This window comes from Canis lupus, chromosome 5, assembly GCF_003254725.2.
Source record: "Canis lupus dingo isolate Sandy chromosome 5, ASM325472v2, whole genome shotgun sequence".
Lineage (NCBI taxonomy): Eukaryota > Metazoa > Chordata > Mammalia > Carnivora > Canidae > Canis > Canis lupus.
Window position 1 is genome coordinate 33,706,437 of NC_064247.1, and position 11,511 is coordinate 33,717,947.

General features: G+C 54.3%; 1 protein-coding gene and 1 long non-coding RNA gene across 2 annotated transcripts in view; one reads left to right on the forward strand and one right to left on the reverse strand.

Moving 5' to 3' along the window:
• The window catches only part of PIK3R5 (phosphoinositide-3-kinase regulatory subunit 5), a 66,517-nt gene extending 59,389 nt beyond the window's left edge, over positions 1-7,128 (reverse strand). Inside the window, exon 1 of the mRNA XM_025428392.3 lies at positions 7,008-7,128. The gene's annotated coding sequence lies outside the window, so the exon portion shown is untranslated. The remainder of the gene's footprint in view (positions 1-7,007) is intronic.
• A 162-nt stretch (positions 7,129-7,290) lies between these two features.
• LOC125755046 (uncharacterized) lies at positions 7,291-8,917 on the forward strand. The gene is made up of 2 exons (XR_007410549.1): positions 7,291-7,416; positions 8,285-8,917. It is a non-coding gene; the product is annotated as an uncharacterized LOC125755046 (long non-coding RNA).
• The last annotated feature ends 2,594 nt before the right edge of the window (positions 8,918-11,511 follow it).

Sequence of the window (11,511 nt, forward strand, 5' to 3'; positions counted from 1 at the left end):
TACAACCCGCCAGACTTGGCCACTATGATTTGGAGAACTAGAGATCTGGGAATGGAGCAGTGCTGGCCTCCATTCTCACGGCAATCATGTCTCCCTATGACATGTATTTCCCTTGAATGCCTCCCCCAGTGGGGAACTCATTACCACAAGGCCACCCAGCCCATTATGGATCTATTTTGAATTTGTCCAAGATCTTCCCTGCAGCAAGCTGTGGCCTCTTTAGGCCATGCTTCTTTTTTTTTTTTTTTTTTTTTTCTTCCTGGAGAATGATCTTCATGGAACAGACAGCCTTCACCTTTTCCCAAGGACACTGCCTTTCAGACATCTGGGGATAGATACAACTTGTCCCTGTCCCCCTCTTGTTAGGGGAAGACCCTCTGCTTCTTTTGTCATTTTGCACGACATCATCACTGTCCTAGCAACCTGTATCTGCGTGGGAAGTGGTTGATCAGCATCCCAGCTAGACCCGGCACCTAGAGTAGAACTGGGCCATGCCGCAGCCCAAGGGCATGGAAATCTGTGGCTGGCTGTTGGAGGCCAAGAATCATAAGTGACACCCAGGCACCCGCTGGTGAGGCATGTGCCTGGAAGTTTCGGGAAGGTAGAATAGGAGGGGAAGGCGGCCTGGGCCTCCCTCCCATCCCGGAAGCCAGGATGTGCAGTGAAGAACTAAAAACTGGAGCCTTTGCCCTCACTTTCCAGGAACAGATCGCTCCCCTCCTCTGACCCGCGGTCCTGCAGTGCAGGAGATGAAACTCCTTGCAAAATCGCTTTGCAAGGCCAGCTCCTCCACACCTGACAATGGACAGAAAAAGAGGAAAATGCAGGTTGACCTGACTTTACAAGGAAGGATGCAAAAAATCCGAAAGAGGATCTGAGCCAGTCAAGCATCGCACTGTATTAAAAGAACAAAATGGGACACCTGGGTGGCTCAGCGGTTGAGCGTCTGCCTTCAGCTCAGGGCATGATCCCAGGATCCTGGGATCGAGTCCCACATCGGGCTCCTTGCATGGAGCCTGCTTCTCCCTCTGCTGTGTCTCTCATGAATAAATAAATAAAAATCTTAAAAATAAATAAATAAAAGAACAAAATGCCTTGACCAAACAGTTTCTTCTAGAAGCATGGGGAGGGCTCCATTCAAGGAAATTAATGACATCATTGTGTGACACAAACTGACATCAAGGCAAAAGGACAGAATCCTACCATCCTACTGAGGATCTCCTGGCAGATGCTTCCAGAACTGTCTGACAGACTTAACTTCCACTCATGCTTCTAAAAATCCTTAGCAATGAAGAACTGAGGAAAAGCTCCTTTGCACGTGGCACTTGACCGGGGCCCACGTTTCAGAGCACAAACCCCCAGACGGGGGCCGGTCCCTGGTGCTCTGGGAGCTGTGAGCACCTGAGGTAAAGGAAGAGCAATGCTGGGACACAGCAGAGGGCTTTTTGTAAGGATGCCGTAAGCAAAAATAATGCTCTTTTATCTTCTTGAAAATGGCCTGAATTCAAGACTTGATGAGAAATCCAGAAAGTGTAAGCATAGTTGGGGGGAGAGGGTGTGCTCAGTGAGTGGTCAGGGAACTCATCCCCTGCAAGCCCCCCCCAACACACACCCAGACCACCTTGACAGCTCACCAGCGAGTCACCCACCACCCCCCCCAGCTGGCCTCCGGCCACAGCCCTCCCATGTGGAGCTGTGCCGGGGGTTACCCGAACAAATCGGTGGTGAGAAAGTCCTGTTTTTGAGAATGAGGGTTATTCAGCTGGCTTCCCCAGTGAACTACAAAGGCCTGAGAAGACCCTGACCTTTCATGCAAGACTCTGAAAGAGAGAGGGAGAGAACTCGCATACGTGTGCGCACACATGTGCTTTCTTTTCTGGCGGGGGAGGGGAGCCAGGTAATCTACCATCTGCATGACCAAGGAAGCCCATTATCTAGAGAGAGTTCGAGAATCTCCTGTGAGTGCTGTAGGGGTAGATGTGATCTAACCCAGAACACACACCGAGGAGGTGGGCTGCCTCAGCCCGGCTGCATGCAAGTGGCTGTGTGACCATCTGCCTTGTGCCGAGAGTCAACCCCTCCGCCCCCCACCGTTCAGACCCCAAGCCCTGCATAGCTGAGCACCTGGGTTGAGAAGACAACTCTGGATAGAGAGGGATGTGGGGAGCATGAGCGGATGACAGAAAACCAGGGGTTCTTAACCCTGTAAGAGCAGCCGCTCTGAAGAGGCACAGAATGAAGGCCACATGGACTACATGGCAGTTTTCGGGGTGTGGGGGCTCCCTTCACTGCTTGTGGCCGACATGAAAGCACCAAGGCACAGGACACCCGCCAGGAGCCACGGCTGCGGTGAAACATGCTCCCTGCTGATGATCAGTGCCAGGGAAAAGAGAAGCACCTCTAACACAACTGATGGCCATCACGTCACTGAACTGGACTCGGAGTGTAGGGCAGGGGTCAGGGAGGCGGAGATGGGGCTGCGGGCTGAGCCCCTCATCTGTGCCACACATCGGGCGAGCTACCTGCCAGCAGGTGCTTTACTGGTGCTCACAGGAGAGGAAGGCCCAGGATAGCCCTCGGAGTTGCTGAAAGGGACACCTCATGGGTGGCACCCAAGACCACATAGCAGGTGCCCACTGATTTTAGGGATTATTGTTATTGGCATTCCTTAACCTCTTCTGAAAATAGTAGTCTATACTAACTTGACAGTTAAGTTTGAACCCATTCTTTTCTCCTCTTCGCCCCATGTTTTAGGTATACGTTACTATATTTTATATCTTTTTTCTTCCTATGCCAGATCTCTCAAGTCTCTCGTCATGAATACAAGTTCGCTAGGGAAGACTTTCCTTCACTCCCAAACTCTAGGGCGTTCCCTTTATGGAAAATCCGAGGCCCCCACTAATTCTCCCAGTTGGGGTGAAATGGCATGTGTGTCTCGTGTGTGGCCCACCCGACTAATCTCATGAGGGTGGGAACAGCGTCCGTGTTGCTCAGGACGACCCGAGAGAGCCCCGCTCGTGCCCGGCACAAGGGAGGTGTTCGGTGGAGAAGCGCTGAGCACGCGAAGGGACAGTGGGATGCAGGAAGACCACCTGCCATGTACCTGCATGCAGGTGAGAAGTGACACTCAGCGATATGCAGGGGGCGGACCCAAGGTCACGTGGAGGAGATGGCAGAAACAAGGCTAACCAGCCCAGAGCCACCTTCAGCCCTCATGCCCCAGCCCTGCCCCCACCAAGGAAACCACACAGCCTCATTTGCCTAGGTCAACAACAGCAGCAAGAAGACTCCAGAGGACATGAAAATGAAAAGCATACCCCTCCCTCCTGACCCCACCCTCCTGCATGCGGGCAACTCCCACGGTTAGAGCACATGGATTTCTTGCCTCTGACATCCTGGGGCGGGGGGCAGGGGAGCAGTTCATGTGACAGCTTAACAGCCTCACAGAGCATCAGGTGGCTCAGGTGAGCCAGCCAACAGGCTGCTGGCCAGACCCTGCAGGCCAGAGTGGTCAGTGCCCCGGCAGGAGGACACACGAGGTATCCAGGAAGGCGGTGAGGGTGGGAGGAGTGATCGGAGCCACAGAGTCTGGAGCAGATTGGAAAAGACTTCAAAGATGATGAGGTTTGAATGGGAGGATGGAGTCATGGTCCACAGGGCAGTAGAGGAAGGGAAGGGCAATGGCAGAGAAGGAATGGCAGGTGCAAAGGTAGCTCAGGCTAGCCTGAGCTTCAGGAGATAAAGCAGCAGGGTGGCCCAGAGCGGCTGGCGGGAGACCTGGCTCGCTGTTTACAGTTAAAAATCTTGCTCCGACTGGTTGCTGCATGTGACCATGGCAACAGAAGAAATGCTGAGCAGGGAGCTGGCATGAGGCTGGAGGCTGGGGTCTCCCACTGAGGCCACACTCTAGAGCCCAATGCCTAGTACCCCAGATGGTAGACCCACCAGACCCAAGAAGGACCCAGCTCCTGCTCTGTGCCACCGGTCGCCCACTGGGTCCTATTTCTCAGGCCTACGGTGCACCTTGCTACAGTTTATCTCCCTTATCCAGAAGGCACCTTGCTGAAACCCCCAGTTATCCAGAACCCACCTCCACGAGCCTGAAGCAAACAGAAAAGACCCCGTAGTGGGCCATGATTCATGCCCCAAAAGTCATGGCCTACAGGGCACGCACCTCATGCCCCCAAGCACATGCAAGATGTCACTTGGGCTTGGCCATCTCTGGTCAGGAACAAACGGACCAGAGTCAGCCTAGCTCTGGCACTTTCTAGCAGTGAGGCCTCGGTCCTTAGTTTCCTGACAGGTAAAATTCAGAGAACAGTTGTAGCTACCCCAGGGTGTGACCATGAAAACAAATGGACATGACGTGCTAAGCCCACAGGGCCCAACACCAGGACATTACAGCTGACCCTTCAAAAGATCCTGAATAAAGAAAGATAAATGAAAAGGGGCAGAAACGTCCTGAGCAGACCCAAGGTACCGAAGAAAACAGCAGGTAGAGCCATGTGATGGTTTCCAAGAAATTATTAAATAACATACTATGCAGCATCTTTATATAGAGGCAAGCAGCACATCTGACAAAGATGTTCCTTTGCAACCGGGTACGGCGAAAAGTTGTGGCATCTAGGAGGGAGAGCTACTGGAAAAATCAATGTGTGCAAATTCACTTATGGGATGACATAATTCTGTGCACCCCCCCCCCATCTGTAAAACATACATTGAATTTAGCAGCATTGAAGAGGCCTTCATTGTACGGCATAGCATTATTTTGTGTGCTACCAAGAAAGAAATATTGCTATTTTTTGGTAAGATGCCATAGGTGGTGAGAAGCATCTTGATTTCTGAGCTGTTAAAATGTGAAAACATGTACGTCTTCAAATTGATGGAATATCCTAATATGCCATATACATTTGTTCTGGGAATGTCTCATCTTCCCTTGGGGCACAAGTCATATGTAACGCTCCTTTTGTCCCTTCCCACCCACATCAGTGCCCGAGGCTCAAAAATCAACCTTACCGGGATCCCTGGGTGGCTCAGCGGTTTCGCGCCTGCCTTTGGCCCAGGGCGCGATCCTGGGGTCCCAGGATCGAGTCCCGCATCGGGCTCCTGGTGTGGAGCCTGCTTCTCCCTCTCCTCTGCCTGTGTCTCTGCCTCTCTCTCTCTCTCTCTATGTCTATCATAAATAAATAAAAATAAGTTTAAAAAAATTTTTTTAAAAATCAACCTTACCACCTCACTCCTGCGTGACCACTCGTCACTATCTGGCCCCTCTAGAAGCTTCTTCTCTTAAGAAGGTGATCCAGGCCTTCAGCCCACTCACAGCTGAGCCAAAAAAGACTTTTGATCTGCAGGTATCCCTCAGGGCTGGCCAGGTCAGCCCACTGGGGTGAGCCTCTTGGAATGCAGGCGGAGTCAGCAGGGCTGGAATACTCAGGTGCACTGGAGGTGGGGCCTCGAGGCTGCCCAAGCCAAGAGGCGGCTACAGGCTCCTGGCTCTCCTCCTCTGCCACTTCTCAGCCAGGGGGCCCCTGATCAGCAGCATGGGGAGCCTCATCATCGTTACCCCTCCAAATGTGCTTTTCACCTAGTACCACCACTTAGCTTCCACTGATTATTCTTGGAAGAAACAAACAGAGCAGCATTGGAACCAAGAAAGGGAGGCCGAGGAGGCCTGCTTCCATCACAGCTTGGGGAGAGAAGGTCATCATCTCCCACTTACGCTGGAGGTGTGTACATGGGGGATGGTGCTTAAAACCCCAATGGGGTCTAGCATACAAAGACCCCCAAGCCCACCTGTCCCCACAGTCCTGGCTGCTTATGCTTCAAAAAGCAAGGAAAGGTGTCCTGAAAAGAGATGGTACCCAGGAAAAGAGAATTTGACCATGGGAAACCTTCTTTGTCTTCCTGGACCTACACCAGGATGGGCACACAGAGGAAGCAGGGGAACCCCTGATCCCCCATACTCTCGCTCTGCAAACATCCAGGAAGCAGCTCCCATGTGCAGCTGGGAGGTCAGCCCACTGGGGTTTCTCATGTAAGCTCCCCACAGCCCCGGTGAGGCCACTAATTAGAGCCCGTCTTCCACACAGGGCAATGGGCTGGGGGAGGGCCAGAAGGGGCTGGAGGTCACACAGCAAGACCCCAGCGGCAACTCTGGTCTCCTTTCCACACCACACCGGGCTCCCAAGCCATGGCTCCAGTGCATCACTGAAGGAGCTTATTCAAATTTTAGAAAAATACAGATTGCAGACCACCCCCCTGAAGGGCGGGGCTGGGGCCTGGGGCATGGGTGCTCCGGCGAGCTCTGGGCGCCAGCGCCTTACCAGGTGGTCCAGGCCAGGAGGAAGGGTGTGGATGAGAAGGTGCGCGACCACGGGGCGGAGGAAGGGAAGGGCAATCCAGAAGGGGCCTTCCGGGCAGCCCTGGCCTACTTTTAGCCCTCATTTCGCCCGAACCCACCCCTCCTCTCGGCGCAGAGGCTTGTTAACTCACTCGATACCACATCCTGCCGCTTTCATCTCGCGTTCCTTTCCCCCTGAGCCATCGCCTTCCTCCCACTGACCTGAACCTCTCGCTTCTTTACCCCGGGCCTGGGATGGGCCAGCGCGCAGGCGCCCGCGCCCGCGCCCGCACCTGCACACACACCTGCACCCGCGCAGCGGCGGAGTCGCGCGGGGACACCCGGGGTAGAGGCGGCTCCTGCGCCCGCGCGCCGACGGGCGGCGCCCCAGAAGGGCGGCGGGTCCTGGCCGGGTCCTGGCCGCGCTCGCCGCCGCCGTCCCCAGGCCGAGGGGCTGCGGGCTCCTGACCCCCCCTCGGAGGACGCGGCCACACGCACCGCCCCGGGGGTCCCTTCCCTTCTGCCTCCGGGAGGATCGGGACGCGGGCGCGCGGACCTCCGAGCCCCGGGGCCGGGCACAGCGGCGGCAGCACCGCTCCCCGACGGCCCCCAGCCGCGCCCGCCCCGCCCCGCCCCGCGCGCCCTCGCCGCCCTCCCGGCCACGCACCTGCAGTCCCCGCCGGGCGCCGAGCCCCGTCTCCAGCGGCGACTCCCCGCGGCTCGCGTGCGGTCGGGACCACGGCGCCGGGCAGCGGCGGCGCGGCGAGTCCCAGCATCGGCGGGGGCTGCGCTCCGACGGCGGGCGGGGGCGGGGCCACGCCGGGGCGGGGCGGGCCGGGGCGGGCCGGGGCGGGCCGGGGGCCCCGGCGGGTCTCCAGCGCCCCCTGGCGGCCGGGCGCGCGGACGAGGGAGGGCCCCGCGGCCCACGCGTCCTCCCCGCCCCGCCGGACCCCGCGCAGCACCCGAGCGGCGGCCCCCGCGCGGCGCGCGTGTGCCCTGGAAGGGACAGGCCCGCTGGGTACCCAGGGCGGCCACGGCCCGAGGGGCCCCGAGCACCCGCGACCCCCGGGAGTCAGGTGCCGCGGGTCCCGGGGGGCGGAAGCGCGGCCGCGGCCCCGCCGAGAGGGTGGGCGGAGCGGGCGGGAGACTTGGGGTGGGGGCTTCGCGGAAGGAGGAGAAAGAGGAAGCTCCGACGAGCTGCTTCCTTCTCTCGCTGCGACCCAGCGCCCCACTTCCTCCTCCTACTTCTATTTTTTTGGGTGCTCTTAACCTTGAAAATGCCTGCACCCCTGGCGCGCAGCCGGCCGCCTGGACCCCCACCCTTCTGCGAGGAGGCAGGCTTTCAGCCTCCGCCTGACTCCCCGCCGCTTCTTCCCCCGGGGGCCGTCACCGCCGAGGCCCGAGGACAAGTGGTCTCCAGAGTCCGGCCCGCTTCCTGCCCCTTTCCTTTCCCCCTACAGACCACGCTGCCAGGATATCTCCGGATCCCCTACGCTGGCCTGTGCCTCGTTTGCACACTTAACACGAGGGAAAGTTGTGCAGGCAGCCCTCGCAGGGAAAGAATAGCTCTTGATGTCAGAATTAGCAAAGGGCAGGACGCCTGGGTGGCTCAGCGGTTGAGCATCTGCCTTTGGCTCAGGACGTGACCCCGGGGTCCTGGGATCAGCTTCACATCGGGCTCCCCGCAGGGAGCCTGCTTCTCCCTCTGCCTGTGTCTCTGCCTCCCTCATGAATGAATAAATAAAATCTTTAAAAAATAAATCAGCAAAGGACAAGGCTGAAATTCCCACTTCCACTATTGAATGGGACTCTGTGTCACAATATCTGCACAAGGCGCTTGAAACTGGCCACAAGGTCTTTCGTTACTGTTGGTCAAAAGCCACAGCCCTACCTGAGGCTTGGAGAGACGTGAATGCCAATGACTGTTATTTTCTTGACTCCCAGAATACCAAGAAACAGCAACTTCCCCAAAGATGCAGAAACAGAAAGTACCCTTGGTGGAGCCCGAAGGTCCAGTTCCAGTCAACAGTGAGCGCAGGAGGAGCACCCAGCACCCCGCCGGTCCTCCTATGTGTCATCCACCAACCCGACCCCGGACCCCCGCAAGCCGGTTTCACAAGTAAGGAACCAGAGCCACGAAAGCCCGAGAGGGCACGCTGAGGTCACACGACTTGATAAGGTGGGCGAGGACTCTAGTCTCCCCAATCCCACTCTTTTCCATCTGAAAAAAATAAAAGGAGAAGGGGGAAGACGGAGACAGCCCCGAGGTGGCCAGGGTGGGGACGATGGGAGCGGAACTGCCCTGGAATCAGGAACTGAGTCGCAAGGATGGCGCAGTGCATCCCGGATTGACGTAGTGGATTGAGATCACTTGCCAGGCTCAAGAAGACACTGGAGGTGGGATGCCTGGGTGGCTCAGTGGTTGGGTGTCTGCCTTTGGCTTATGATCCCGGGGTCTTGGGATCGAGTCCCACATCGAGCCTGCTTCTCCTTCTGTGTGTATCTCTCATGAATAAATAAATAAAATCTGTAAAAATAAAATAGGTAAAATAAGATAATAAAATAAATAAAATGAAATGCTGGAGAAGTTATGGCATCCTTGACTTCCTCCGCATCCTTGGTATTCCTAAAACTGAAGATGGAGGAAAGACAAAGCAGAGTTGCCTGTTAGAGGTCGCTGCCAGGGAGCTGAGCATCCCATGACGCCCACTTAGTTCCATCCTGCATCCTCTGGGCTTGCACCCTATCCTTCCCTCTTGCTGGGCTCCCCCTTTGTCTCCCTGTCCTCAGAGGGCAGGCCACTGACCTGGAGATCTGAACAACACCTGACACCTATTGGCCAGAACTTAGAACTACAGCCACTCGGGCTCCCTGGTTAGGTACCACTTTTTTTTTTTTTTTTAAGTTTTATTTATTTTTATGATAGACATAGAGAGAGAGAGAGGCAGAGACACAGGAGGAGGGAGAAGCAGGCTCCATGCAGGGAGCCCGACGCGGGACTCGATCCCGGGATTCCAGGACCGCGCCCTGGGCGGAAGGCAGGCGCCAAACCGCTGAGCCGCCCAGGGATCCCCCCACTTTTTTTTTTTAATTGGAGTTCAATTTGCCAACATATAGCATAACACCCAGTGCTCATCCCGCCAAGTGCCCCCCTCAGTGTCCATCACTTAGTCACCCCAACCCTCCGCCCGCCTCCCTTTCCACCACCCCTTGTTCGTTTCCCAGAGTTAGGAGCCTCTCATGTTTTGTCACCCTCACTAATATTTTCACTCATTTTCTCTCCTTTCCCTTTATTCCCATTTATTAATTTTTATATTCCCCAAATGAATGAGACCATATAATATTTGTCCTTTTGCAATTGACTTATTTCACTGAGAATAATACCTTCCAGTTCCATCCACGTCGAAGCAAATGGTGGGTATTTGTCGTTTCTAATGGCTGAGGAATATTCCATCATATACATAGACCACGTCTTCTTTATCCATTCATCTTTCGATGGGCACCGAGGCTCCTTCCACAGTTTGGCTATTGTGGACATTGCTGCTAGAAACATCGGGGTGCAGGTGTCCCGGCGTTTCATTGCGTATCTTTGGGGTAAATCCCCAGCAGTGCAATTGCTGGGTCGTAGGGCAGGTCTCTTTTTAACTCTTTGAGGAACCTCCACACAGTTTTCCAGAGTGGCTGCACCAGTTCACATTCCCACCAACAGTGCAAGAGGGTTCCCCTTTCTCCACATCCTCTTCAACATTTGTTGTTTCCTGCCTTGTTAATTTTCCCCATTCTCACTGGTGTGAGGTGGTATCTCATTGTGGTTTTGATTTGTATTTCTTAGGTACCACTTTGTACAGCTCTTTGTTGCTGCTCCATTTAAAAACGTATGTCTAGGGGATCCCTGGGTGGCTCAGTGGTTTGGTGCCTGCCTTCGGCCCAGGGCGCGATCCTGGGTCCCGGGATCGAGTCCCGTGTCGGGCTCCCGGCATGGAGCCTGCTTCTCCTTCCTCCTGTGTCTCTGCCTCTCTCTCTCTCTCTCTCTCTCTCTCTCTCTGTCTATCATAAATAAATCAATCAATCTTTAAAAAAAAAAGTATGTCTACCTGTAACCTCTCTCCTTCTTTTCACTGCCTTAAGTTTTCTTTCTTTTTTCTAAAGATTTTATTTATTTATTAATGAGAGACATGGGGGGGGGGAGAGAGAGAGAGACATAGGCAGAGGGAGAAGCAGGCTCCCTGTGAGGAGCCCGATGTGGGACTTGATCCCAGGATCCCAGGACCATGGGATCATGACCTGAGCCAAAGGCAGACGCTCAACCACTGAGCCACCCAGGCGCCCCTGTCTTATGTTTTCAAAGAGGAGTCTATCAATCTCTGCTTTATTCTTCTTACATTTATTGTCAATGCTCTGAAAATAATCACCAAGGAAACACTAACGTTGAATAAATGAATAAGTAAATAGAGAGGAAGAGACAATGCTTCCTTAGTGGTAGGACTCCATGACTAAAGGTAGGAGGTGGTGTAATTAGAACATCACCATTTGGCAGACGTCACAGTTATAAGTTTTGCAGGTAAGAATCATCAATGGATGCTCAGGTGGTGGCCAAAGGTGTCATGATGAGTGGGTTCCTTGCTTAGACTTCAAGTAGCTCCCCCACAAGACACTTGTTAGCTACACAGCAAAGAATAGTAACTTGGCAGTGGAGAAACCAGGGAGAATGTTCCTTAACCAAGTGAAAAATATGGGCAGTATCATCACAAGGCCCACTTGCGATATTCCCTTTATTATTCCCCAATATAGCAATATTGTTTACCTCTTGATTTGATGCGCTAAGAAGAGCACACCATTTCTATGGCTTTCTGGTAAAAAAAAAAATACCTTAGCTCACCCTCCCCAGGGTGCCTGGGTAATGCAGTCGGTTAAGCATCTGACTCTTGATTTCAGCTCAAGTCATGATCTCGTGGGTAATGGGATTGAGCCTTGCATTGTCGGGCTCCCCAGTGCTTGTCCCTCTCCCCCTCTGCCCCTACTCCGTGCAAGTGCGGGCTTGTTCTCTATCTTTCTCTCTCTCTCAAATAAATAAATAAATCTTTTTTTAAAAAGTCCTTTATCTCCTCTCTCTGTGTCTCTCATGAATAAATAAATAAAATCCTTAAAAACAACAACAAAAGTCCTTTATC